This window comes from Anas platyrhynchos, chromosome 4 (genome assembly GCF_047663525.1).
Source record: "Anas platyrhynchos isolate ZD024472 breed Pekin duck chromosome 4, IASCAAS_PekinDuck_T2T, whole genome shotgun sequence".
Taxonomy (NCBI): domain Eukaryota; kingdom Metazoa; phylum Chordata; class Aves; order Anseriformes; family Anatidae; genus Anas; species Anas platyrhynchos.
In genome coordinates, this window is record NC_092590.1 from 64038902 (window position 1) to 64066598 (window position 27697).

The window sequence follows — 27697 nt, forward strand, 5'->3', positions numbered from 1 at the left end:
CAGCCTTTTTATCCTGGAGACTAATATAACTCCTGGCCTTGGAGTTTGAACCCTATCTCCCTAGACTGCCAGAGCATTCTCATTTTTCATCCCTGCTGAGAACACAGCTACAGCACATTTCCTAATTTTTATCATATGCTAGTGTGTTTCGTAAAAAGCAATTCCTTTTTTTTATTATTTTTAATAAAAATAATCAAATAAACCACATGGCAATGAGTAGATATTTTCTACTTTTTTACCTTACTTGATCAATTCATTTGAGAAACCAGCAGTTATTTTCACTTGAGCTAGAATTTGTAAGACTTCAGTCAAAAATGTGACTTTTTAATATCTTATTAAATTTCATGTGGGTTATGCAGAAAATAAATTACATACAACTGTACTACATAAGTACCATTGCTGTATTTTTTTTTCACTGAGCAATTTCTGAAGGCAGCATAAATCATCAGCTAAATTCTGCCGCCCTTCCTCCAACCTCACTGAGCCAAAATCCCATTAAAGTTAACTTTGAGATTTGGCCCCATGACTGGATGAGTATGGGAAAGCCTGTAATTTATAAGGCCATATCCAGTCTATTATACTTCTGGAAAATGTGCAGAAATATATTTTTAAGAGACTTTTCTCTCCAAGTTCCTAAAAAAGCCTGAGTAATTTCAGGGAGGCAATCTGATGGACAGATTTGTATGAATATTTATATAGCTAATAACAGAGCCAATGCTTCTAAATATTTTCTAAGAATATTCGCTCAAGTAAAACAGTGAATGCGTTTTGGCTGTTTGTCCTTTTTCTATTTACTTGCTTTGAATATTCCCGCAGATGAGTTCACAGGCAGGAGTGTTGAAGAATGCTTGCGAATAATGACACTACTCACAAATTGGGTTTAAACGTGTAGCTCAGAACAGTTTCATTAGAAATCTCTTTTAATTTGTGAATAGAAGTAATGATACTTGGCAACTGATGCTCAGAAAAGTCTTACATTTTAATTTTGAATAGTTGGGTCTTTTAAAATACAAACAATTGCAGGTGATCTGCAGAGAACCTATTGAAAGAGTAATTTCCACTAATCCAAGAAAATTATAACGTATCTGCAGAAAATATGAAAACAGAGAAAGGTTAAATCAATTAAGTAGGTTATTTACTACAAAACACTCGATCAGCCATAGAAACTAACCCTGAACAGATGTATACTGTTCTGATATACACTTGTGGTCTATTTGAAGATAAGTTAAAATGCTTTTCTTAATATCAAATAAATACTCTTCAAAATGCTCCTTCAGATCTTCAGTCATTACTAAGAACATGTGCAGTGCAGGATTAAACACTGCAAATATATGCATCTTAAAGGTCAAGACCTGAATGGAGAAGTCTTTATTGCCAGCATAAGAATTCATAAAATCCCACATATCCCGTATGCCTAAAGTCAAGTTCTTTAAATAACTTGAATTTTGATGTCTGGGATGAAAACAGACCAGTATAATTTTGAGAAGTACTGGAAGCCATTTCAGTTGCAGCTGAGGTCCCTGTTCCCATCCAGCCAGGCTCATCTCCAGAAGGACACTGTAAAGCTGGCTGAGTCCCCACCACTGGGCAGACATTAGGCAGGTGAGGGCCCCCAGTTTACCTCCACCCTACATTTCTGAGTAAGTACTGAAAATAAATTCATGAAAACATGTCCATTAGGTCCATTTCTCTCCTTACTGCCTGCCTGCTAGCTTTACAATGCAAGGGGCATGAGACTAAAGCTTTCTGATGAATGGGCAGTGAGGACTCGTTTATAGGTCTGGAAGAAAAGCTGGCATTGATTACAAGAGTCTCTTGGATCCATTAACAATATAGCATACCATAGATTTTAGAAATCACAGGCTGTTCAAGCAATGGACATTTACTACAAGGCTAACTACTTTATTCATGGAAGTTTTATATTCTTATGCTTAAACTGCTTGCACACATATGTGTAAATCATCTGCTTAAATGTTCACGTGGTCTACAATTGTTGCAATATCCATAACTTGTCAGACGTGGCTGGTTATTATATTTTACAAGCGCTAATATGTATGAGTGATGTTGATATGTTCTGATTAAATTTGCTGCTGATTAGTTGATCATCACTTTGAACAACAAGAAATTATATTTCACTGTTTTTATTACACTGATTGGCATTCAGTTTATGAACCATGGCACCAATGGGAATTATCAGAGATAATTGATTTCTAATGAGGATATAGTAATTACATAGATGTAACGAAATGCAACCATTTTTATTCTGTTTTAAAACAAGCAAACATGAGATTATGAAAAGGAAACATCCAGACCCTACAGTAATCCTTAATTTCTACATAAGTGCATTGCCCTTATATTTTAGATTGATCTTCCTTTGTAATTGGTCTTTACTTCTGAGGGCTTTTCCTCTGATTCTGACTGAAGATTTGAAGAACTGTGTCTTTTCTTAAGTTTAACATACTGCTTAAAAAATAAATAAATAAAAAAAAAAAAAAAAAAAAGATTCCTAATGGGCAAAATAATTGTTTTGGTTTTATGTTGTAAAGCTCCATATCTTCTGGGATAAGAAAAAAATGTTTTAAATAACACTGTTATTAGTTTTAAATACATGAATAAAAAGGAATCAAGGACATAAAATATAAAAGTAGAAAAAAAATAAAGCAATTAAAAACCTCTTCAGAGTCCTTACTTAAAATGTCATATATCTGCTTTCCCCTGCCTGTGTGTGCCAAGATGAAACGTTCAACTAATTTTGCAGTTTTTAATACTAGCTTACCAGGTTTCGGTTCATGATTCTATTACATCCCTGCTATCTGGTTCTCGCATGTTGATACCATCAGTGCCATTGGCCCTAATTCAACAAAGCACTTACGTATGTGCATAAATCCCACTGACATCCATATATGGTTGCACTTTGTTGAATTGGGGCTGCTGTCATCACAAAATTAAACATGGAAAAAACCTCCAGTTAAGACATTCATATGTAACCTGGAAACTAGCAGATGTATTTGCAGGCTTCTGCTTACATTTTATGCCGTGCTCTGCCTGCAAGCCTACAGGTCTCTGCTGTATGCCCAGGCTGTTCTGAAGTGCTGGGACACAGCATCCTCACACAAATGCCTGAACATCCTTGCCTTTGCTTCACATGTTTTTCCTCTCTCTCTTGTTCTCTCTTTGTTTGAATATGATGTTTTGCGACCCACAGACTCAGTCCTGCTTATTAAAAGCCACTTGTTGCAGGCTTAGGATCACATCTAACTTGTGTGCCTACACTTTCCTTAATGCTGTTGCTCACTTTTAGGCCCCCTAATAATGGCTGAAGTGTTTCTACTTAATATACGCAGAAGGACCTTTCTGAACACACTCTAGTTTGAGTATAGTTGAGAGTTTCTTATGAGCACATGCTCCAAGAAGAAAGCCATAGACTGTATCGTGAAGGAATTGCTGGCTGCCTTAACACCTCTCCAGCATGATTCATGCAAAAGCACTTAGAAATATCCATCTGGGCATGTGCTCTTCGCCAGCTTCCCTAGCCCATGCAGGACCAGCAGCAGTGGCCTATTGGTGTGAATAATTTATGTCTCTGGGTAAAGCATTTTTACATCTTCATATGTTCACCCATTAAGTGCAATTCGAAAGCCACAGGAATGCACAGAATGTCCTGGACTTCACTGAGCTCTGATATCCTTAAAGGAAAAGAAACTTATCTTCATATACCAACGCTGCATGCAAAAATTACTCAGGAAAATACTTCTTCCAGCAGAGGATACTAAGACACTTTATATTACTTAATTATTTTAGCACTGTAGTGCTGACCAGAAGATAGATACCAAACTGACAGTGCAGTTATTACCTGGACACTAAACTTTAGCTTTACAGACAGATGTGCTTGCTGTACTCACTCATTAAAACACAATTCCAAATATATTTTATTTTAGATTCTCCCCTTTATAGTGTTACAAGAGTCATTATGAATAATATTAGTTTATTATACCTTGATAAGATGCTTATGAAGCACAGGATGATGTTTATTTTTATGAACCGTTACCTCAACTCATAAAAGTTTGGTTACCTTTACAGTAAAATAGAAACCTGGCTGTCCTCCTTCCAAATGTGTGCAGTTTATTACAACACTCAAATTCCATATTTAAATATGCTCTTGTTTGTTTTTTTTTTGTTGTTGTTTGTTTGCTTTTTTTTTTTTTTTTTTGTGGTGGATATTCAAGTAATGGTGTTTAGCTATCAGCAAATACTCCATAAGTGATGGCAAGAGTATGCCAACAGGGCCTGTGATGTGTCTCCAGGTGGACTGTGCTGTTCTGGCAGGAGGAAGGTTGGGCATTCAGGCACAGCTTGGGTATTCAGAGAGTGATTAGCCAGAAATTAAGCATCAGGTAAACAAAAGACAGCCATTCAAGAGGAAGGTTCACTGTAGACAGTCTTCCTCAAACTACTGGAATACATACGATCACTACAGACCAAGAGGTCCTCCAAAAGTGGCATGTTTGGTCTGTTGAAAGACCTCTTATCTTGTCAGTATTCTTGTTGGGCAGTTCCTTTCAACAGAGCTGCAGTGTGGCTAACTCTGAGTAGCCCTTAGTTAATATACAGCAGTTATCGTGCTGGGAGGTGGCTCACACACAGAACAGCCTCACTGGCAGACAGGGGCTGTGAGAAGATGGAGCCTTCCCAGTTCTGAAGAAATCCCACAATCAGCTACAAAACTCTTACGTGCCTCAACAGGGCAGGAAGAAAACACAGATTAGTTTTCATGAGCTTAGAAAAAAGGAATGTCGTTCATACCAAATCAATCCTACTGGGCAGATTTCAACTTCTGCTATAACTATAGGTATGGTAGTAGGGTGATGGTTGGACCAGATGACCTTGGAGGTCTTTTCCAACCCTAATGATTCCATGATTCTAGGATTCTAAGATAGAGACTTTTTTTTTTTTTTTTTTTTTTTTAACATAGTATCTTAACATTAGGAAATAAATATTTCTGAGTCTTAACTCTGGAAAAGCCTGAAATATTGATTCCCAATCACTCCAAAAAGTATCAGCCTGGGGCAGAAATGCAGAACACAAAATTTCAGCCTAGCTGAAGTCCTGAGATCTCATAATGGGAATGGCCGAGTACTTCCCTAAAGATGATGGCGACAGACCTGAAGATCTCATGGCTGCAAAGCCAAGCACTGAGCAGTCAGAAAACTCTAGAATTAATGTTGCATGCTGTACTCTAATTTGCATCCCTCTGTGCCATACATAAGCTTTAAACATGATGACTTTCTTGTCTTTCTCCCTCCAACTACTGTCTCGTTCAGTGCATAAGCAGGGTTCAATTAATGAGCAGATCTTTTCAGAGAAAATGTTATGGGAGTCCAATATGAGAAAGAACAGTTTTCCCCTTTCTTATCCTTGGAAATGGCTTACTTGTACTCACTGAAATAAACAGAAGTTTTTAAAGCATCCTTCTGAGATAGGCGTCCATGATAACAAACTGGTGAGGTACAGCAATCTGAAAGGCATCTAGAAGCAGGTCTCAAAATGTGAAAGTCTGTGAAAGTATAACAGCAGTGAAGTTAGCAGCAAAGAAGAAAACATTTTAATATCATCTCAGAAACAAAAGCCTACTCTTAAGAAGTGCATATGCACGTGCAAGTTTGTCAGCAGTAAAGAAAACTTTTATTACTGTCTCTATAGTCACAGTGAATATGTCTTTAGCCAGAAATAATACTTTGATGTGAAGATTTTATATTTTAAAAAGTGATTTCATAAACCAAAAACATGTTAGACAATGTCAGCATTTTTTTTCAGACAATATTTTGGTATTAAAAAGAAAAAAAATACTTGGTTCATGATTTTTCTTGAAATCCAATAGCCTTGGCTTTCATTCTTAAAGGAAGTGTACAAGAAACTTCATGTATTTAGAGATGTGTGGATCAGCAGTTAAATCTGGCACTTTGGTGGGTTAATGACTATAAATGCTGTGTCAATAGAATGGCTGCTACCACACTACTTTCTGACTTCATTGGAAGAATTAAACTCAAGAATGTTTTTGAAGGTAGACAGCCCTTGCTACTGAAAGGGGAAGTCATATCTTGGAAGGGATGCTTTGCATCAAAACAGCTTTATGAACAAAAGCTGTTTCTCTGCAGAGGTATTTCTGATTCTGGATTTTTTCTTATGGACGTTTTTGTTCCTCTGTCGTGACACTGAAATGGTTAACAGCAAACTTCTGAAATCAGATTTGAAAAGCTTGATGAAAGAGCCTGATGTTTTGCCTGATTTTTCTTTTCTTTTCCTCTGTGGACAAAGGCCTTGAATGCTGAAGGCTGAAAAGCCTATTATCACCAGAAAGAAATGTAAGTAAACAAGGCATTACAATAATGAATTCTACAGTACATGACACGAAGGCAAGAACTAGCTCAGTGCAGCAAGCAGTGAAAGATTTGGCTGTATCTTGGCAATTTTTCAAAAATGATAACAATAAGAGGTTTTGTCGCTTCAGACATGTAAAATCAAAAGGATATTTCAGCACTAAAAATGATACTGAGAGTTTCTAACCACTGACCCCAAACCAGCATTCAAAAATAGACATTAAAACTAGGAAGCTATAATCCTACAAGCCATGCACAATCAAACCTAAAGAGCTAAAAAGATTGAAATTTTAAAGTCCATTTGAAATTAGGTTGGCAATAACTACCCTTAACCACAGGAGAAGGATTTTTGATATTCAAAGTTAAGATGTGATAAAAAGGAATAATCCAAAAATTATACCACGAGTATATTTCAAAATCAGCATTTGAAATGGTCTGAAATTCCCCAGTCTTGTTCCTAAATAAACAGCAAATACAGAGGCCATGCACACAGGTAGTTTGGACTATAAAGGCTCTAAGATTTGTATTTGTAGGAAGTGAAACTGTGCATGAGTGAGATGATGAAAATTGATATTCAGTCTTGCTACAGTGCATTAACAAAGTGTGTAAATGCATCTAAAACCAAGTAAAACCAACACTTTGTCCAAACTGGTGCCTGAGTGATTCGGCAGATTAGAAGGGATCTGTTCAAAACTGCATTTACTGACAAAAAAAGTTGCATACTGAAACTCCCAAAGCAGAAGAGAGTGCCTGTGTGTGTGAGAAATACCTTACAAACTGTAAATGAATACAGAAATGAAGGCACAGTATAACAACCTCTTAATGGTGAATCGTGTCTTTTTTGCACTATCTGCCTCATCTGTGTGCGAGGAGGAGAGCCCTCGCTGCCTCTGCATGGTGTAGCTCTTAATGCCATTGACAGCAGAGTATTGCTGACTTATCTGGGGCATCCTATGGGGATGAGCAGTGTCGCTTCAAGAGACATATCTAAGGAGCAGACAGGATTGGACTGGGCACTTGTTCCTTTCTTTACCTAGGCCCTAACTAAACACTTGCACCAAAAAAAAAAAAAAAAAAAAAAAAATAATAATAATAAATAATAAAAAAAAAAAAAAACAGAAAACAGGGCTTTAAACATGACAAATAATGCACTGGGGTGAAGCGAAATCCCACTGCAGATGGGGTGCAGGGTGTATTTATGTATTGTCACCTCACTAACTGAGGTCAGCGCTGTGCCTGACAATCCACAGCGGAGCAAAAACAACCGCCCTTTTTCTCCCACATTAAATTGAACGAGCATGACAGACTTTCAGCTACTGCATGACCTTCCCTTTGGGATTTGCCCCTCTGAGAAGTTTGTCAGAGCGGCGTTCGCAGAGCTGGAGCAAAGGAAGTTCAAGCAGCAAAAACACCATAGATCTCAGTTCCTGACTTTGTGTTCTTCTGCAAGAAACTTCCCCACAGAGACGAGCCCCGAAGACTCTTCTTTACAAGCCCAATGCCTGAAAGGCCGGGGGTATGCCCAAGACTGGGAAGAGTAGCTAATGTGCTTTCTCTTGGGTGAAGATGACCTTCAGGGGAGAGAGTGATACACAGTGTGATACACACTTTTCTAACGAGGAGTGGAAAGCAGTACTGCTCCATGAAAAGGCACGAAAAACATCTTCCTTGTAAATATTGTCACCAATGAGTCAGCATCCAGGCTGTGACTTGAAGTTGGCAATGTTAAAGAAAGGATTTGGGGCATGGGAAAAGTGTTCCCTCTTGACAGGATCAGATCAGGCTCTGATCCAGGCTTGGATGGATCCCAGGCATTTCTGATCAGCTCAGCTGAATCCCCACAGCAGAAACAATCCGAGCCTGCTCTGGGACCAGCAGCAGTAATGACACATTACAACCACAATAGTAGTCCTGCCTACCCCAAGTTCAAAGATTTCTGTGTGGCGTTGTGTGACATAACATGGCATGCTCTTATGCAGCTACAGGGAGTTTTGAGTAGGATAGAAGAGTCTGAACATGTTCTTGATCACTGCTTATCATTATTCCATCACAAGCCAAGACCATTCAGCAACAGGAGCACCGACAGAACAAAAACAAGCAAAACTGCCTTCACCTCTTTAAGATCTACAGTAATCATGTGTATGTATAAGAACTTTGACATTAGTAAAGTGTGAGACCTTTGACAGGCTTCTCCATATGGGCCAGAGTGGAACTGAAACCTGGAATCTCCAAGGAAATTTCAACTTCGAAGGTCTGCCCCAGCTTCAGTGTGTGGGGCTGAATAACTGAAAAAAAAGTTCTCAGCTTCAGCTAGTACCAAAATTGGAATCAAGATCAAACACTTGGTTCATGATCAGGTCCTGCTAGCCCTGCTCTGCTGACAGCAAAATAAATAAATAAATAAATAAATAAATAAATGAAAAATGTTAGTTTCAGTTAAAGCTCTGACTTGGGCTATATAAATGAATGAAATAAAGTGTCAGAAACTACCATCTTTTTTGGTAATAAACAGTCCACTTTGATGTATGTGTTTGTTGTTTTTTTTTAACTGATTCCATGAAATAAATCATTTTAATGTGCAGGTGAGGTAGCACTTTCATGTCAATTCAGTTGCTTTGTGCTGTCTATTTTAACATCTATATGTACAGAAACGAGGAAGACATATGAAGACAAATAGAATTGTAACAATAGTTGTAAAAATAAAAAAATAGTAAAAAAAACCCACTTGATTATTTGATAAAACACATACTTAGGTACTTCATAATGTGTAAACATTTATCTGAAAGTCAGAAAATAATAGTTCTCCTATTTTTACTATAGAGACATAACCATATACCCCTTTCACGGGCAAAAATTACTGCCATGAATACTGTTGTTTAATTAATGTGCAAGGGAAAAAACATAATATTCGACATAGGCACGTTTATTTAGAAGTTCTCAGTACCCAGTGCAATTATTGGCAGCAGTGGGATTATGGGTGATCATGCTCATAACTTTCAGCAATATAAATTACTAAAATTTCTGCTTTGTCAGCATATCTCATGCATCCAGAAAATTTACTGCTGTTTTTTTTTTTTTAAATTGTTGCATTAGCCACTGGGCTGGGATATTCTTTCTCAACATTAAATAGTTCCTCTAGAGTTCACTACTTTCCACATACATAATTGAGTCCCAATGGATTTCTGTGAGTCTAGTAACACATTGGCGCCATCAAAACTCTTCTGCCATCTAGATGGTGAACCCAACGTTTTTATTAATTTACTGCATTTGAATTAAAATATGAGTAGTGAACTACAACTCCCAGACACATTCCACAATATTCATGCTTAGTATGTCACAAAATCATTAAAGCATTATTGTAAAACTCAGGAAGGCTGTGGGGTGGGGAGGGCAGCAGGGAGTGGGACAGAGCAGAGTGAGAACAACCAGACCAACTGAGACAAATTGCACTGAATTCCATATGCCATACATACTTACCAAATGTTATTTATCCAGAGAAGACAATGTTATGCAGGAATGAGGAATAGCACAGTATGATATGAAGAGGAATTGCTTGGCCAATTAATTTATTTTTCCTGAAAGGGAAGGAATCCGTAAAACATTGTCATTGGACAACTTAGTCCTAACAAAAGAGTGTAGGCTTTACAGTGAGTATTCCATGTGGCAGGTTGTTTACTTGTAAAAGCTACTGAGTGGGTTGCAGAGACGAAAGCATGAAATATCTGCTGCTTTTGTGTTTTGGTGGCTATAACCAAACCCTTTAATTTCCAGCCTGGCAACAGAAACATGAAACATGGGAGTTTTGTTGAGCATTATGCCCAAGCTAAAAAATCATAACGATATTTTTTTCACTATAAACCTGTTCCTAGAGATATTTTCCTATTTTATAAAACCTATTTGGCTCACAGTGAAAATCCCCCTCTGACAGAAGCTTCATCTGGTGGCTGTTTAGGTATCACCCAGTGCGCTAAGCTTCTTGGCACTGTCGTGATATATTTAATGCCTAATATGAACACATCTGATGGGTACGTTTCCTGTTTACTGCAGGTCCAGTGCCTGGTCTGATAGCTAATTCTGACTACCTCAAATAGTAGCGGTGGGTTTTCTACTTTTGCTCAGCTTCTCTTTTCATTTGTATTTGCCAGGGGCTTAAATTACACCTGTCTGCTTCATATATCCTACCGGGTTACTGCTCCATGCAGCTGCACCTGAGAGACCAAAACCCTATTAGACTAAGTGGTGTGCAAACATCAGTTAAAAAAAAAAAGGAGAGAGAGAGAGATTGATTGATACTTACATAAAGAAAAAGGCAGAAATGGAGAAAGAGGATGCCTGAGGAGATGTAGTAATGCTAATAGGCTTTTGTACATGTTATAAGAACTCCTCATAGAATGTTTTAGAAAGTACGTCTGGTTGCCAAAGTGAGGTCAGAAGAGATGAGAATAAAAGGAAAATCAAGATGAAAGAAAGGAATGAACCAGTGCAGCTAGGAGTGACCACAGAATGAGGTGGGGCTGGTTTGGCTCCACAGGCTTAGATCCAGTCTGCCTGGGAAGGTGGTGACAAAATAATTCTTGCCTTACTTGTAACAATACAGCCTATAATATGTTTAGATAATAAGGGATTAGCGATTAGATAATAAAGATCTACATGCCCTACAGCAACAGTCCTCGGCTGTTGAACACAGGTGGTTCTGCAGGGCAGAAAGCACTTTCTCATACCTTAGAAGCAGAAGCTTGGACAAGGGTTACCACCAATTGGCTAGCTGTCTATTAACATTTTTAGAGAAATTTGGTGTTAAGGCTTCCTTTCTGTTATGTTTATAAAATTGTGGTACTCTTTTATCTCTTTTACTCAGTATTTTTGTTACAGAAATTCATTTACAGCTGTCTGTTATTAATATTTTCAGTTGCAATAATTTACTTTTTTTTTTTTTTTTTTTTTCAATGATTTCTTGAAAGCTACCTGAGATTCCCAGATCGGGTCTCGGAGTCTTCTGTCACTTCTGTGAACATATTTTTAGTGTCTGACTCTTCGAGTTCAAAACCCTGTACCTTGTGTTTCTGAACTGGCAGAGTGGCAAGGTTAGTATTTGATGGTCTCGGCACAAAAATACCAACCACAGCAAAGGTCCTTGAACAAATCCTAACACCCAGGCAAGGTGGGATACATCTTCTCTCTAGAGACAAAATACTGCCAGTTTTCTGGATGTCAGATAACCCAAACATCAGGGGGTCCTCAGTTCTATGTCCCAATAATGTAACAAATATTCCTTTTTTCTTTCCCCCTCCTTAGACGTATTCAAAAATTCCCTGTGGATATCTTTGCTTATATAATCAATTTATGGGTAGGATGCACTAAGGAATAAAGAATAGGTATCCTGTCAACAATTCACTATTGCAGAAAATAACATTTGTTAAAATTAGAAAGTTGTTGAATAAGGCCTTGATGATAATTGCTAAAGTTGAGTATTTATGGTAAAGTGACACAGACTTAGTCATTAGAAAAGCAAAATTCAGCATTTTAAAAGTGTTGGTTTCCACTGACTATTGAAATTCAATATGCTATCACTGGAATTATTTATTGATCTATTTAGCAGTTTTACAGACCATTGCTATATACTTGTTAACATTTGAAAAGCAAAACCAAAACAGCTATCTTTTCTGTTCAGTCCATCTTGTACCATGACACATTTCCTGGATGAACTATAAGCAATAAATTCCATGCTTGCTGCATGTTTTTGCAAAACTATAAAATCTATGGAGGCATCAAAAATAAAATCTAATAACACAGATGATGGCCAGGCATTCCTTTCACATTGAAACTCCTGTGGTCTGACTTGCAGAGGAATCTAGATGTGCATTTCGCACTGATTCCAGTAAAAGCTATGAATAAATCCTCAAAGCAACTTAGTCACTGAAATATCTTACTCATAGATGATTGCCTTCTAATACCATCCTCCTTCCTGATTTAGGAACTTGTGGGAGCAGAGAGCACTTCTGAAAGAAGAGAGATGCTTTTTCAGATACAATTGCACTTTGGAAGAAAGGACAAGACCCAGAAGCCAAAGCAGGCAACCTGCCTGGATTTGGGCACCTAACTCAGATCAGGTGTGTCCCTCCGTCAGGATCCTGAGTAGTGAAACACATTCGGCAACCATGCTTTTATTTTATTTTATTTTATTTTATTTTATTTTATTTTATTTTATTTTATTTTATTTTATTTTATTTTATTTTATTTATTTCCCCTGGTAAGAAGTTTAACTAACATTTTCCATACCTTTGGTCATTTTAGGATGAAACTTTCCATCTCTCCATTGGTGCTGTTTCACTTCATATAGTTACCACAAAAACTAAAAGAGGCAGAACATACAGAATACTGGCTAATGAACATGGACAAAAATAACTTTTTTTATTCCTGCCCCAAGGGATATAATAGAATATCTATAATTAGAGACACTTCACAGAGATTTTAAAAGAACAAGGCCTGAGTAACCAAATAACTTGACCTTTGGGGATGTGGTAGACCTGAGATCAAGTAAATTCTTCAGATCATGCAGAAAAAGAATTTGAGTCTTTGTCCTTCATCTCCCTAATGATTGCTCTAACTATGTAACTCCCTTGGCCATGTGCATAGTCTCTCCTTTGTCCACTCATCCATTTCCCCAAATGTTTTTGTTTCCTACTTGCTGGATATCCTCCTGTTTTTTTTGCCTAGACTAAGTTGTTGGCTTTAGCTCTGGCAGCAATAATGGCAAACTTTATATAATGTTCTAAATGATAAAGAATGGAAATGTTTTGTTAGTGTACTTGGTTCAAGAATTGAAATCACAATACATTGAGTATAGTTCTGTGATACAATTTGCATCCTAATACTACTAGTAATTAATTCTAGTCCAAAATACTGTAGAGATTTCATCAAATGCAATTCAGTTATACCTAAAAAAATTACTAGAATTTCCTCATATTATTTTTTTTTCAAATCTTAATAGAAACACTCGAAAAAATAGAAACACTAGAAAAAAAAGTTGAAAGATGTAGATGCAACTGAAAATGTTTAGAGAAGAAAAGTGAAGTTTCATAGTCCAATACTTAAATTCTATTAAGATTTGACTGTGTCAAATAAATTGCCACACTTCTATGACTTTATGAAAGTTGTTTTTCAGGGTAGAAGGTAGTATTACTGAAAACAGAGTGCTTTATTCTGAAAATTATAAATTTTGGAACAAAAGAACACAATTTGTTTAGATTATCCTTTCATACTTAGTTAACCAGACACTTCATCTAAGGTGTGATATCATTTAAAAATAGTCATTCAGGTAAAACATAAGCATCACCACTGTAATATTACATGGCCAACACACTATCTGTATTAGACTTGCTTGGAATTGATGAACATGATCTTCAGGTGTGTATAAAACATAGGTTAAGTATTTCATCTTTAAATATAGTTCTAAAAGCTAAGGAGAAAATCCTGCAGAAGGAAATGAGAGATGAGTCACAGTAACCCGTGAGGGCAGTATTTCACCATCATCATTTGTCCTCAGTCCTGGTGCCCAGTGAGGGCCAGGAAGGCAAGACCTGAACACCTTGTGGTGCACCTCAGTGGAGCTTTGCAATGGAACCAGTCAGCTGAGCTCTGGCCAAAAAAACTTACCCTGAAATCTGAAGGAAGAACAGCCAGGTACACACCAAGCTGTCCTCTAACCCTGAAAACACATGACCATTTGTCACAGCCCCCAGGGAAGTATTGATGTAAGCAGCTTTATATCATCTTTTATTTGCAAGACTGGACAGTCTTCTGGTAACCTTGCAAGTGTGAAAACTCCTTACTGTTTTCTGTCACAGTGCCTCTCTACAAACTGACCAGAATTTAGTCCTCTGTAATTTGGGACATCGCAATTAACAGTGAATGTTTCCCAATAATGAGAAAAAACATTTTCACCCTTTAGTCAATAAACATTTTCAAGCACTGCAAAAGCTAAACAGGAGAGCTCTAACGGTTTGGGAATACTAAGCCCTGATTGATTAGCATTAATCATTTATAATGAAAGAAGCAATTGCTTCATTCATGCCTCATAGTCATGCAGGATTTCATGAGGTATTTGAGAGACGCAGGTTTTGAACTAAAATATGACATTTGAAAATGTAAAATTCAACATAGGAGTTGCAGCTAATAAGTCTGAACTAGCTGAAAGTAGGCACTTTTACTTTCTGTCATTTTATTTTTTAAGCTATATATTTCCATTGGTGGCTCAAGTTTTGTGTTAATGCATTTGAATGTTGTGGCACATCACAAATATTGTAGGACTGAGCTGAGCTGCTAGAATGCAAGTGTTGATTTTATGCCATGCCTTGCAATAGATGTGTCTTTGTGTAAAGCAGTAAAAATTGGTAGAGATGGGATACAAGTAGCAGTAAAAAGAAAAATGTTGAGACTCTTTCTTTTAAAATACATCCTGCAGTTTAGCTATAAAGCTCCTTATTTTTAGAAAACCAGTAGAATTGTTCAGGCTCTGCCCCTGCAGTTTCAATAGCAGTCTAGTGCTTTAAAACCATGACCTTGAAAAGAAAGCGTTTACATTGTAAATGTACTGGCAGTATGTAGACTATTCTATGAGTGAGTATCCAACTGCGGCAAAAAGTTCAGAAGCAGGTTTTCTTTATTCAGAAAGGCCTAATCCATGGGGCTTTTTTAGTGGTAAAAGCACTTGGCACTAATTGTGACTTACTTCTAGCAATGAACCTGTATAATTCTCAACTTTCACACAGCCAATTAATTCCAATGAATACCAGAAATTGTGGATTCTGATAGGTGTTGATAGGTATTTCTGATGTTCGTATATTCTACAAACATAGGGGAACTCTCAAAGCTTGTTCTTCTGCCCCAAATGCGATGTCGTCTCATAGCTTGTGATTGTACACGAGTTTACGATGACCAGAGTACTTAAAGGCTAAGCAGCAAGCAATCTGTGCAGGAAACACAGGGACGAAGCGTGGCTTTCGAGGGATTTGCAGCTGCTCCCACTACTGGAGAAGCCCTTGGGGCAGCCTGATGGAGGAAGTATGATGGAGAAGAGGCCAAGCAAAACTGCAGGGACTCCCTGCATTGGGACCAATTCACAACAAATCTTTTGTGAAAAGTCTCCCCTTAGAAAAGCTTGTTGAAAAGTGTAGCTTTCCCTCACCTAACCACAAAATTAATGGGTTCTCCATTCTTGTACGGAGGCCTTGGTCACAACTCTACACTTTTGGGAGACTTCTGTATTGTTACTAAAGCAGAGATTTACCATTTTTATTATACATGAAAAATAACATACCTTCCCCAAGCTTACAGTTCTCATCCTTGAAAAACAGGATGAATGTTCAGAGCAGTAATAAATAAATCTGTTAATTTGTGCTAAAATTAAACCGGTCATTTAAAGAAATTTAGCATCTGTTCTTTGTCCTGAATAATCTTAAAACAACAGATTCTCTCTACTCTCCATTTAGTTAAAAATAATTGAAATCTTTTGTACAAGCTGTACTTGATAAAAATAAGTTGTAATTAAGATAAGTCACTAATTATTGTTTAATCTAATTTTTATAATTATATAGGATCCAAATAGGGTGGGGTCGATAGCTCTGTTAGCTTTGAAGTAGAACCATGTCATTGATCAAATGGTCACCATCCTCCTCTACTGCTGGCCTTCACCAACCAAGTGTGTTAGATATGACAGTGATATGGTGGTAGGAGGTAGACGGGGCAAGTCAAGAACACCCAGTGTATTTCTGGCACAAGTATCAATGGCCGACTGTGGGATAAATGACTGAAAGGTCTCTCATGTCATTGCTGTCTCAGCTCAACTGCATATTGAAATAACCCTATCAGGGAAACCAAGGTACCTGTCCGAGGAAACCCCTTCAGACAGTGTGGCATTAAAACTGTGCTAAGGAAGTCTAAGGAAGGCCATCTGTGGGAAAGACCTATATATTTCTTAGCTAGTCATGCCCTACTATTTAGAGCTATTTATTAGTAGCTAATAAAAATATAAAGAATAGAAGCCTTCTAATTGTTGTCATGTTTCATTAATTTGCATCAAAGCATGACCTTTCAGAGCAGTCTTGTGAAAATTTGAGATTGGGACACCTTCAGGAAGGTTACAGAGAAAATAGTTGCTGCTGTACAAGCTCTCACACCTTTCAAATGCTCCAGCAATGTGTCTTATGTTTCTTAAGTGTATGATTGCTGCAGCCTCCATATCGCAGCTGGACAGTTTAATATAGAGCTGGTTATACTCCAGTGTCAATGGCAGTTTGATAGTTATGTCCAGGGACTCCATTTGACAAGATAAATAATCCGGTCAGTGTACACTGCTTGTTACACATTCAGTTGAATACCACCTGCAAGAATTCATCAAATGGAGCCAACAAGACAATGCCTTTCTAGTATTTGATATCCTGAGGTAAAACTGTCAGCTCAAAGGTCCTGATTCTTCTTCAGCATACCCATCAGTCAACGAAGACCTCAAACAAGTGAACATAGAAGGTCACAGTCTTGCCAAATATAACCACTTTGTCTACTGGCAAAGCACAAAATACTTACACATTTTTAAGATTTCACAAATAAACCAGGAAAGTCAGTCTGGGAGTTAATTGTAATTAAAAAGGGCAAAAGGCAGCTTGAATGAAAGTGGAACTCTGTTCCTCTGATTACGTGATCTTAGTAAAATAGGTGATTCTCTATACTTTCAAAGAACTTAAAACTGTGCAAGTCTTTTTGTCTTACACTTAAAGATAGTCTTGTAAGATTAATAACTGTTTCCCCTCTTAAACAGCATTATTTTAAAAGTTCTTCTGCAGAAAATTTCATGGAGAATGCGGAAAACTTTCAAAACAGTTGCTTTCTCCTCAGTGGAACTGAGAGTGCTGCACCTATACCCCACCTTAAGTGGGCATATGAACAGGGAATATAGCCCCGTATACTCTCTGACCTGGCTCTCTGAGGGCACTTAAGGTGACAGATGATTACAGCTGAGCCCCAAGTGTCCAGAGCATGCCATCTCAGGCTGGCCATCAGTCCCAGCTCCCTTAGCAGCATATGGTATGAGATATGGGATGGGTGTCCTTCTGGGGAGGGATGCCAAGAAATCTGGTCTGCAGGCTGTCAGCCAGACCACAGCACCAGCCTGGCAAAAGCAATGCAGAACAGCAGCCTAGTTGTTGTGCCGCTCACCCTGTGGACACTGCCAGAGCGTACCCAACCTCACCAAGCGACAGAAGTACCCAGAAATCCAGCCTGACCCTGCTCTTCCCTGGCTGCTTTGAGGCTTGCAGTGCTGGTGTGAAGAGAGTTTATGATGAAAAAGCAGAGCAGAAGAAGCCTATATCCACAGGGGCATTTTGAGAAGAACAGCGTGTTTCCATTGTTCTTCCTGCAGCTGAGATCACAGGGTTCTCTTAACCAAAGTAGCTGCTGGCTGTATTCTTAATGGGAACACTATAATGGCAAAAAGGGAAAAAAAAAAAAAAAAAAAAAAGTAATTTTTTATTTTAGGCAATCATTTTTATGCTATCATTTGAGTCTGAAACTAGAAACACAAAAAAATGCCCCTCAGAATAATTTTGTTATTTGGTAATGTCATTATACAACAGAACTGAGGTTCTTCAGGTGCCTTTTCTGAGCATTTCTCATAGTATCTTCTATGTATTTCAATAAAATGCCACCTTTCTTCTAAATTTTAGATATTATTTATGTTTCTTTTCTTTCTTTCTTTCTTTCTTTCTTTCTTTCTTTCTTTCTTTCTTTCTTTCTTTCTTTCTTTCTTTCTATCTATCTATCTATCTATCTATCTATCTATCTTTTATATGGCTTCGACAAATTTCTTGTTTAGCTTCAGGTTAAGTTAAACTTTATTTCAACATAGTTTGTCTTCTTTATTTTGACACAGCCTACTTTCTGCATTGAAGCACCTATAGATACTCTCCCACAAGTCCTAGAAAACAGTAAATAGGTCATATTGTCTAATCCTCTGCCTCAAGGAAGAATTCTCTATACCTGTGTCATTCCTGACAGATATTTGTACAACTTGTTCTAAGCAGCTCTAATAATCAAATTTCCACATTCTCTTTAAGTTTTTTATTCCAATGTTTAAGTATCTTCTCAAAATTTAACTTATTATGACAAAAAAAAAAATGAAACTATGACACCATACTTTGAAGTGGAGTCCTTTACATTAATGTGAAATGACATCTTAATGTAAAAATGAGCAATTGTGTCTAGCAGTTTGTTCAATATTGGTGCCCTCCCACTCAATAAGAAATAAAGAATTATCACTAAATTTCCACCTCTATAAGCAACTGCAAATTCATTCTTCTCATTTCAGGTTTCCTAATTCTAGGAGCAGACACTGCATATCTGAACTACCCGTGCATCTTTCAAGGTACTTCAGAAGGTCTTTGTTGGAAATCATGAATCGTGAATGAAGATCTTTGTCTCATGAATGAAGATCTTCCCATTTTACGTAGTTGATGTTCCATCCATGTTCTCTAACTGAGCTATATATGAGATTTGAGATCTTACCGATAATGTTTTGTATCTGGGATGCACTCTGCTGTTGCATGCAGTGTAGCTTGTGAAAGAGGGACAATTTTACGTAGCTGGACATTGCCATCTCCCAGTTGCTTGTCCCATCTTTCTTTTTTGTATGGTCATTGACTGTGAGCTCCACAAGAAAAAAACTGTCTTCTCTCCACATATTGGTACGCCCTGGATGACAAAGTCTTGGTCCTTTCACAGTAATAAATGCTAACAAAGCATAACTAAGGTCAAAGTAATGACAGGATAGCATCAAAAGCTCTTTAATAATAATAGTAATAAACAGTGGTGGGTATTTCATGTAAATAGGCAATCTTTTAAATGAAATTGCTTTTCAGAAAGCATACTGCATTTCATTAGAGAGTCACAAAACACTGTTTCCATTTAAGAAATCTCTGGTCCATAATATACAGGATTCTGAGTCAATTTCAGTGTAGACATATCAGAGTTTCATTGTTATTGTTGTTTTGTTTTTTTCAGGGGTGGGGGGAGGTTGTTTGTTTTGTTTGTTTTGTTTTTGTTCCATGATATGGGCAATAGCTGGCATAGTCCCTTCATTCATTCTGCTGCCAGCTGCTTTATTAGCCATTTTAACTGTCACTGAGCAGGACTAACGAGCCACCAGAGAGACTGGCTGAAAGGGAAGTTAAGCAGCTGAATGGAATGGGGTTGAAGGAAAAGGGGAACATAAAACAAATAGCCCCCCAAAAAGTTACTTTAAAACCTTGTTCTGCTTTTCTTTAAAACAAAAAACACCGTGGGAATTACTGGGACACTTGCTCTTTTTCGTGAAGTGCAGAGCCCTAATCTTCTGGAAGGCTGGGGACCAATGAAATCACCTGCACTCACAGCCCAAGCACAGAGTCCTAGGAATAGTTTTTACTACAAGTTTGAACCAAAGCTTGTATAGCCTTGCTACTATTGTTTAGGTACACAGTAACTGAAAGGAAGGGGAAAAAATAAGAGATCTTTGCTTCCATTAATGCTGGGTCGCCCTCTTCACCCCCCTGCAAAGCACCCCTGCAGTCACAGCAGCTCCACACCGCTAAAGCCTGAGACCTTTACCTGCAGAGCACAGGCAGAAGTCCAAAAAGACTTCTGCTCCTTTACACAGTGCATCGAGCCAAGTGTCCTAACCCTCTTTATAAAGAGAGGCTTGCAAAAAGCAAGCTCAGCTCTGCGAAGAATGAGTCCTGCTGGAGTTCTCCTAGATCTCCAAAGCAGAAAGGCACCTCCCAGTCCCAGCAGAAGGGCTCAGATGCAGATTACCCTGCTGCTGTGCTCGCACAGCCGATCACGACTCAACATATGTTCTTTGCTTTTTTGGCTGGAGTTACGGTTGTCTTTCCTTTCCTCTCCTTCCCCCCCCCACCCCCTCCACCCTCACTCTTGATTCTCACAGGAGCAATAAATGCCAGTAGTAAATATTCTCAGCCTTACAAGGATTTCACTAAATTAAGGTTCACATCCAAGCTTTGGGCAACTTCCTGTGTTCTAAATGGGATCCAAATGAGGGTTTTCCAAAGTCTATACAGTATAATAATAATAAAAAACATATCTAAATCATTAAAATGAGTGACAGCATTCCCTATACCAGTTCTGGGCTCCATAAATAATGTATAAAAGCAATCTGCATTATATTAGCAAAAGATAAAAATCAGAAAAGGGTGAGAGCAAGAATGTTTCATTTTTCGATAACACAAAGAAAGCCTTCCCTGCGCCTGAGCTGAGAGCTCCATCTCGTGGGTGATGGTGGGCGCAGAGTCACCTTCCACTTCCACAACATAGTTTTTTTTTCACATTCACTCGTTAAAAAAATAAATAATAAAATAAAAATAAAAATAAAAGCATTACGAGAATACAAGCCCTTTACTGCAAAACAACAGCAAACCAAAAGGGGTAAAACAAATCAGCACCAGCACCCACAGCAGCATCACCAAGCAACATCACTCTGCCTCATCCTACACCTTCTCCCAAACTCTCTCATTAGAAACGGACCAGTAACTTGTCCTCATCATGTACGGTGGCTATAGCCAAAATAACTAGTGTATATTGGGGTCAGTGACCTGCTTTGTGCTGCTGCTCATGAGCCAGGCTTTGCTCACTGTTCATGCCAGTGTTGGTGGCTGGTGGCTCCCCCGATGTCCCTGCCTTGCGGGGCTGCAGCCGATGCCCATTGAAGCACAGTGAAAGACTCCCATGGAGCCCACTGGACTTTGGGCCAACACAACTGGGCCAGATTCTGCTGCTGGGCTTACTCTTTTTGTGCCATTGCGAGGTGGAGCCTTGCACTAACTCTTCAGTACCTGCTTTTTTCGAGCTCAGCTTCACCCATGTGTGTGGGTGCTGCTCATCACCTCCTGCCCCTTCACCTCCTCAGCTGGCAGAGCTCAGTTGCAGGAATCCTCCCCCCAAAATTTGTGCAACCTATATTGTATTTCTTAAAATCTGCAAAGTGCTTGCAGGATGAAAGGCTACATATCCAGTTAGCATTATTGCCTGAGTCACCCCATTATGGCTTGTTATGCACCCCTCGATGCCAGCAGTACCTGTAGGGCAGCACCATCTCTTCTAGCCACACTTTGAATATTTGTGAATACATCCCCCCTTCTTTTACCAAGAGAGAAGAGATAAAGCATTAAAAAAACCTAGCTTTCCTAACAGTTGACTTTTTTTTTTTTTTTTTTTTTCTTAACACACCCCTTGGAATCTGAGATGCTTTAAATTTAACCATTATTTTCTAGACACCATTAACCAACAAAGAGTGCTTTGTTCCAGGCAGTGGTGAACAGCTCGGTACAGTTTATGAAGCAATATCCTCCTATCCGCTACAGAATGCAGCAATCTGCTGCACTGTCACAGGCTCGTGATTAATAGAAATTTGGATGTAGCCTTGGCTTTTAAAAGTTGTAGACTGGAGCACAAAGGGGGGCTGAGGAATGACACAACACTGAGAAAGGAAGGATGCTGATATTGCATTGAAAAAAGGCACGGGAGCAGACCATAACAGAAAGCTCACACAATGTGAGCGTACCCTTGGGTGGGTTTCCACAGCCATTGTGCCACCACAAGGATGAATCAGCAGGGAGCTGCTTCCCTCTGCATGATGGTGACACTGGAGCCCCATGCCTGTAGGCCCAAGTCCTTCTCTTTGTTTCTGTGAGGGTTGAGGAGGGCCCTCTCTGTGACCCCCAGGTGCTTCTAAATGCTAGCTCGAGCCAAGTATCCTGCCTCTGAGGCATCTGCAAAGGAACAAAATTCTTACACAGTCTCCTTTTTTCTTCCAGAGCAACTATGTGAGGTAGATTTTTTTTTGGACATACTGGGAATTGCGTCCAAAAGGATCTGCACCAGCTTTCCAAACTTCAAATTTCAAGTGAAACACGTGAGAAGAGAGGAAAAATCTGACAGAAGAGGTGAATCAGAACTGAGGATTGTGCCATTTTGCACTCAGATGGGACAGGATCTTGCCTTGACTGTGCTGGCAGCCAGGCATGTGCTGATTCTGCTGGTGAACATGGCAAAACCCAGACTCCTCAGCATGGTGGTGGGCTGGGGATCTGGGACCAGCAGTGCAGTTTGTGATGGAGAAGGCAAGAGCGAGAAACGAAAAGCAGACCAAAGGGAGGCAAAAACGAAGAAGCTTACAAAATTAATCTTGTATATATTAGATGGAATATAATGTTAGTGTTCTGTAACATTTACACTCGAGGCAGAAGGAAGTACAAAATACTGTTTGGTGGATTGCTGCAGTTCAATGGCCATCAGCTGTTCATAAATCAAGTACATAGACAGACTGCAAACCGCCTTGCTGGCATGACAAAGACACAGTGATTAATGTTTCCGCTATGGATTAGGGAGGCACTGAGGTAATACTATATGTAACTCCAAGATGCTACCCTTTTTTCACTTCTCAGCTGAAGGCCAGGCAAAATTTAGTCAATGTTACCTCAAATTAAACTGCTAAAAGGGTGCTGTATGTTTTATTTTTTGCATGCATGCATGCATAACCTTGCAATATATATATATATTTTTTTTTGGGGGGGGGGGGGGGGATAAATTCGGTAACTATTAGGCAGTAACTTTCTTACATATATTTCCTTATTCTGTGCTTCTGCATAGGTTTCTGTACAGGCTGCATTTTATCATACATGTATATATATACATGTATATAATATTATATATATATATATATAATATTATATATATATATATATTATATACATACATATATATATATATATATATGTATGTATGTATGTATGTATGTATGTATGTATATAATATCTAAGTCTCCTTCACTGAGGTGGTTTTTCAGTCTCTGCAGTGTGGCATCAGCCCAGTATCTGTAAGTCACCCAGAGTCCTCAGACTGGAGAAACAAAAATAAATAAATAAATCAAAAGAAATTCCCAAATTTCCTCGGGAAGGAAAAAGAGAGAGCCCAAAGATGCTCGGGAGGAAGAAGGGCAGTGCCCCTGCACTGCTGGGGAAATTAGGTGGGGCTTGGGACACGGCAGGCATTGCACACACGGCTGCCTTGCATTGCTCATCCCCTCCAGACTACAAGGCTGCCTCCTCTCATATTCCTCTCCTATACAAATTTTTGTCAGTAAACTCAGATTAGTTCAGCTCTTAAGACACGGGTGTAGCTGGACTGTTTTCCATGACAGATATGTTCTGACAAACTTCAAGGAGCAGCAGTTTGTAAGCGCCCTCCTCTCCAAGGCGTGGGCCTTTCAGTGCTCCCTATCCAATGCTATTTTCTGCGCCTCTCTGCAAAGACCCAGGGGATTCATTAACAGGATTTACTAATCTCTTTAATTGACTAAGTCTGGGAAAAAAGTCGCAGATGCTTCCAAGCTAATATTTGATTCTGGATTCACACATTAGAAATAAGACTTATGTTTTTGGTGTTCTTTCTCACAGCTAATCTCCAGCACTGGCTACTCTGGTCCTACCCACAACATCCAACACTTGTACTTGTGTGATTCAAGGGACTTTATTTGGATGTGCTATCTGATGGACAGCAGTGTTTGAACAGAAACTGAAAGACATTTGTTGGAATCATTGTCAGAAAAAAATAAATATTACTCTAAATAAATAAATAAATAAAATACTGCTCTATGGTTTCATTTGCCGATCAAAGAAATAAGTGAAATGAAATGAGTCAAAATGCAAAATACAATCTTACATTAATAGAAAAAAGCCATTTACTGCTATTTTAGCAAAATGCTCATGAACAGAAATCATGCAACACATTTCCACACTTCCTTGTTATTATAGGGCAATTGTTCCATGTTTATCAAAAGACTTACAGGAACATAATGTTCCTTTCTGATAAAAGCGTAATGATAGTGGATGAACTGTTCACCTGATTTTATTTGGCTTCACAAAATAGGCAGCTGTTGTATTTTGATTAACCAAAGATGCCCATCAGCTTTCCAATCCTTTGTAATATGTATATCTCACTATTTGTCTGCTTAATTCTGCCAGTAGATATTTTATGCAGGGTACAGACTGGTGCAAAGAACATGTAACCAAATACTTTGAACTTTATTCACACCTTTCTTTTCCTCACACTTTGTTAAGGATACATGGACACTTGTCTTCCACATATTTTACTAGACTACAGCCATCCAAATTTTATGAAGCAGACATGGTTCCATGATAAAGGCTCATCAAAGTCATTCATATTCTGTATTTATTTGCATTGATCGGTCATCCATTAGCTTTTTACATATATGAGATTCTTCTTCATGTTCCACTGTTATCTCTTTTTCTCTCATACAACTGACTAGTATTTTTCTTTAACATTTCAAGGGAAGAGCAAGATTGCTCATAACATTACAGAGGTTCAAAATTAAAAATAACATTAATGATTCTGATTTTTTTTTCCTCTAGTAAAATATTAAAAGCAATATTTTATTCACATTGATCTTCCTTTGCATACATTTTCTGGTTCAGTAGGTTTCACCTATTTTCCTTTTAAATCTAAATAAAGCTTTTCAGTACAAATATTTCTTTCAGATCTTCACCATGATAAACATGCAATGCAATTTGACTGAATCACTATCTATGTAAACAGTTCTTTATTCTATACAAATTGCAGAAAGTGTTGTGACAAGTATTTTCATTCTTCATATACAGTTCTAGCTCTTTCAGACACTCAGAAAAAGCATTTACACTAAATGCATTGCGGTTAAGTCATAGTACAGGTTCTTTGCTAGTCACGATTCTCATTTCAGATGTTTCTCCCACTTGAGAATAACTCTCTATCTTCTGACATAGGATTAGTTTATCAGGTCCTGCTGTTAAACGCGGGCTCATCAATGCAAAGCGCAGAGGTCTGGCTTTACGGCACTCAGCTTTATATGGATGCTCGTCTTTCCAAGGGTACGGCATCATCAGCCTAAACATAACAGTAACTTACCGAAATATGCATAGCAAGCACCAAGTAGGGGCAGGAAGGATGTTGAGTGTATTTTTGTCATTTTTCTTACCAACTAGTTTACTAGTGGTTTATTGCAAGGAGAACAGACAGTGGATAAAGAGTGGTCCCTAAAAAAAATGTTGGCAATGAAGCAGCAAGTGGAAAAAAATGAAAGATAACTTTTACTCAGCTGGCTTTTTCCAGGGAAAGACGAGCTTCCCCTGAGAAGTTTGCTTTCCTGAGTTAACAACTGTGCTATGCTGGCTGGGCTCCCGCTGGCCTCTGCCTCTACCTTTCTTTCTCTCCCATCCTTTTGGCAAGGATATGTCTTAGACTCTGTGAGTACCAATGTGAAGGCTTTATTCAAGAGGAAAAGCTACTGGTGTGATTCATTATTACAAGTGAGAAAATCTGAGGAGCAAATTTTAGCAGCTATTCATTCTGATTATTAGGACTCAGTCTGCAAAATTTCAGGCAATATCCCACATCAAAGAATAAAGAAACAATTACAAAGACCTACGTCTTTAGTGTAATGATCGGTGAATGATCAATAAATACAGAAAACAGTTTCCTGTGATGTACAACAATGGCCCAGAGGAGACCAACAGCTTAGTGACATTATACTGCAGCTTTCCTCATTAGAGCTCTTCGTAAGGTGTGCCCCATGATTAATGACAGATCATTTATACAGCATTACCAGCAGGAAAATAATTCTAATTACCAATAACATCAAATCATAATCACTATGCAAATAATTTACATAATGTAATGGAATATCTGGTCATTATAGGGCAAACAAATCACAATGTTAACTGAGGTTAGTCAGTTATCGCAGAGTAAATAACATTAGAAATTAAACAAAGCCAAGCTAATATCAGGTTTTATCCAGTTAATAACCAGTGAGCATATCCCTAGCAAAACATATCCAACCACATAAAGATGTTAAGTACTTACTTTGGTGTCTAACACAATAGGGATTGGAGATAACATAAAAAACATCCTATGTTACTGGCTAGCCGGAGGTGTTTGAATAAGTGGTTGGGGGGGATTCAGAGTGAATCTTACTTTTTGTTGATTCATGGGGTTAAGTCTTGAGATGGTGGCCACAGGATCCTGCTTACAGCGTGGAGGATAAAGCATTGTGACAGTCAAAACCAGCCCAGATGAGGCTGGTTTGTGTTCAAATACTTGAACGATAGCTGTAGAAGTAGCATTTTTCTAAATCTGGCATTAATCTAAATCTATTAACAGAGTTATTTACAACCATGGAATCAGATAATGTTCTCATCCAGCACATGGGGCATGCAGTGTGCCAGAAATGTGGTGGGATCCAAAACAAGGAAGAGAGCATAATATACAGGAGGTAATAATATATCTTGGAACAGAGCAAAAGGCAGCCTGGAGAATGCTGGATTACAACAACAACTGTGGAAATATGGATGTGAGGACTGAGTTATAAACTTGACTAAGGAGACGAAAATATTAGCTGTTGGGGAGAGGTAAAGGGAACGGTTGTTTTTCAGCTTTTCACTTTCCTATTGAGAGGAAAGCGTAAGCTGCAGACATTGTTGCAGCGAATAATGCCTGAAAGCTAACAGATGTATTTGTGAACTTTAATACAGATGTTTTTTTCTGAAGAGAGATTGCATTTTATTTGCTTGCTCTCATTTTCTTTTGTCTTCTGAAATCATAAAGCAGAGAGGTGCATGGCCTGCAGACTAAAGCACCATTTGTAATTTTAAGGGCATTAAAAACTTTTTCATGAGAGACTGGTCTCCCTGTGATGCTGAAGGACATGCAGACATAAGCTGTGAATTCAAGTTGAATTCAACTCCATCCACGGTAAGCAGTGGAATCAGAGACAAACCCTTGATTTGGACACTGTCTGTATTCCGTGTTGCTCTTGTGACTCCTTTCTGTTTTCTCAGTGTCTCATATAACTCCATGTTAGGCCATGGACAGATGTCCTCCCCACGATCCCAAAGTGCCTTTTTCACCATCATTACGGCCAGCTGTTTGCACAGCCAGCAGCTGGAAGCTGTCTCCACCGCTCTGTTCCTGGAAAGGACCTTGGGTGGTTTTGCTAAAATGCTTCGGGCAAACTTAGCTCCGCTAGCACAAACCACTTTCATCATCTGTTTAAATTAACCCAATTGTGGTTGTCTGAAGCAGATTAGCAAATGCTGACAAGATTCCTCCTGGGGACAGTAATCTCTGGCATAAGCAAGTAGCATACAGATGGGGGAGGGAGACGATTTCTAATGGGCATAGCCATGTGCTAAGACAACGTCCATCTTCGGTAGCTGCAGTGA

General features: G+C 38.5%; 2 long non-coding RNA genes across 4 annotated transcripts in view; one reads left to right on the forward strand and one right to left on the reverse strand.

Annotated features, from left to right (window-relative positions):
- Positions 1-26543, reverse strand: part of LOC119716899 (uncharacterized) — a 39782-nt gene extending 13239 nt beyond the window's left edge. The window contains exons 1-2 of one of the 2 annotated variants that reach the window (XR_011809233.1): positions 26451-26543; positions 5441-5554 (exon numbers count right to left, since the gene is read on the reverse strand). This is a non-coding gene — a long non-coding RNA (uncharacterized lncRNA). Of the gene's footprint in view, positions 1-5440; positions 5555-9854; positions 11234-26450 lie in introns of those variants that run through there. The other variant, XR_005265705.2, reaches the window with a different exon arrangement.
- Positions 836-24034, forward strand: LOC119716898 (uncharacterized). Of its 2 annotated transcripts, XR_011809232.1 has the most exons (6): positions 836-1640; positions 11339-11461; positions 12352-12487; positions 18742-18798; positions 22241-22369; positions 23882-24034. It is a non-coding gene; the product is annotated as an uncharacterized lncRNA (long non-coding RNA). The 2 variants fall into 2 exon arrangements; XR_005265704.2 differs by lacking the exon at positions 23882-24034 and having other exon boundaries at positions 1054-1640; positions 22241-22963.
- Positions 26544-27697: the final 1154 nt, after the last annotated feature.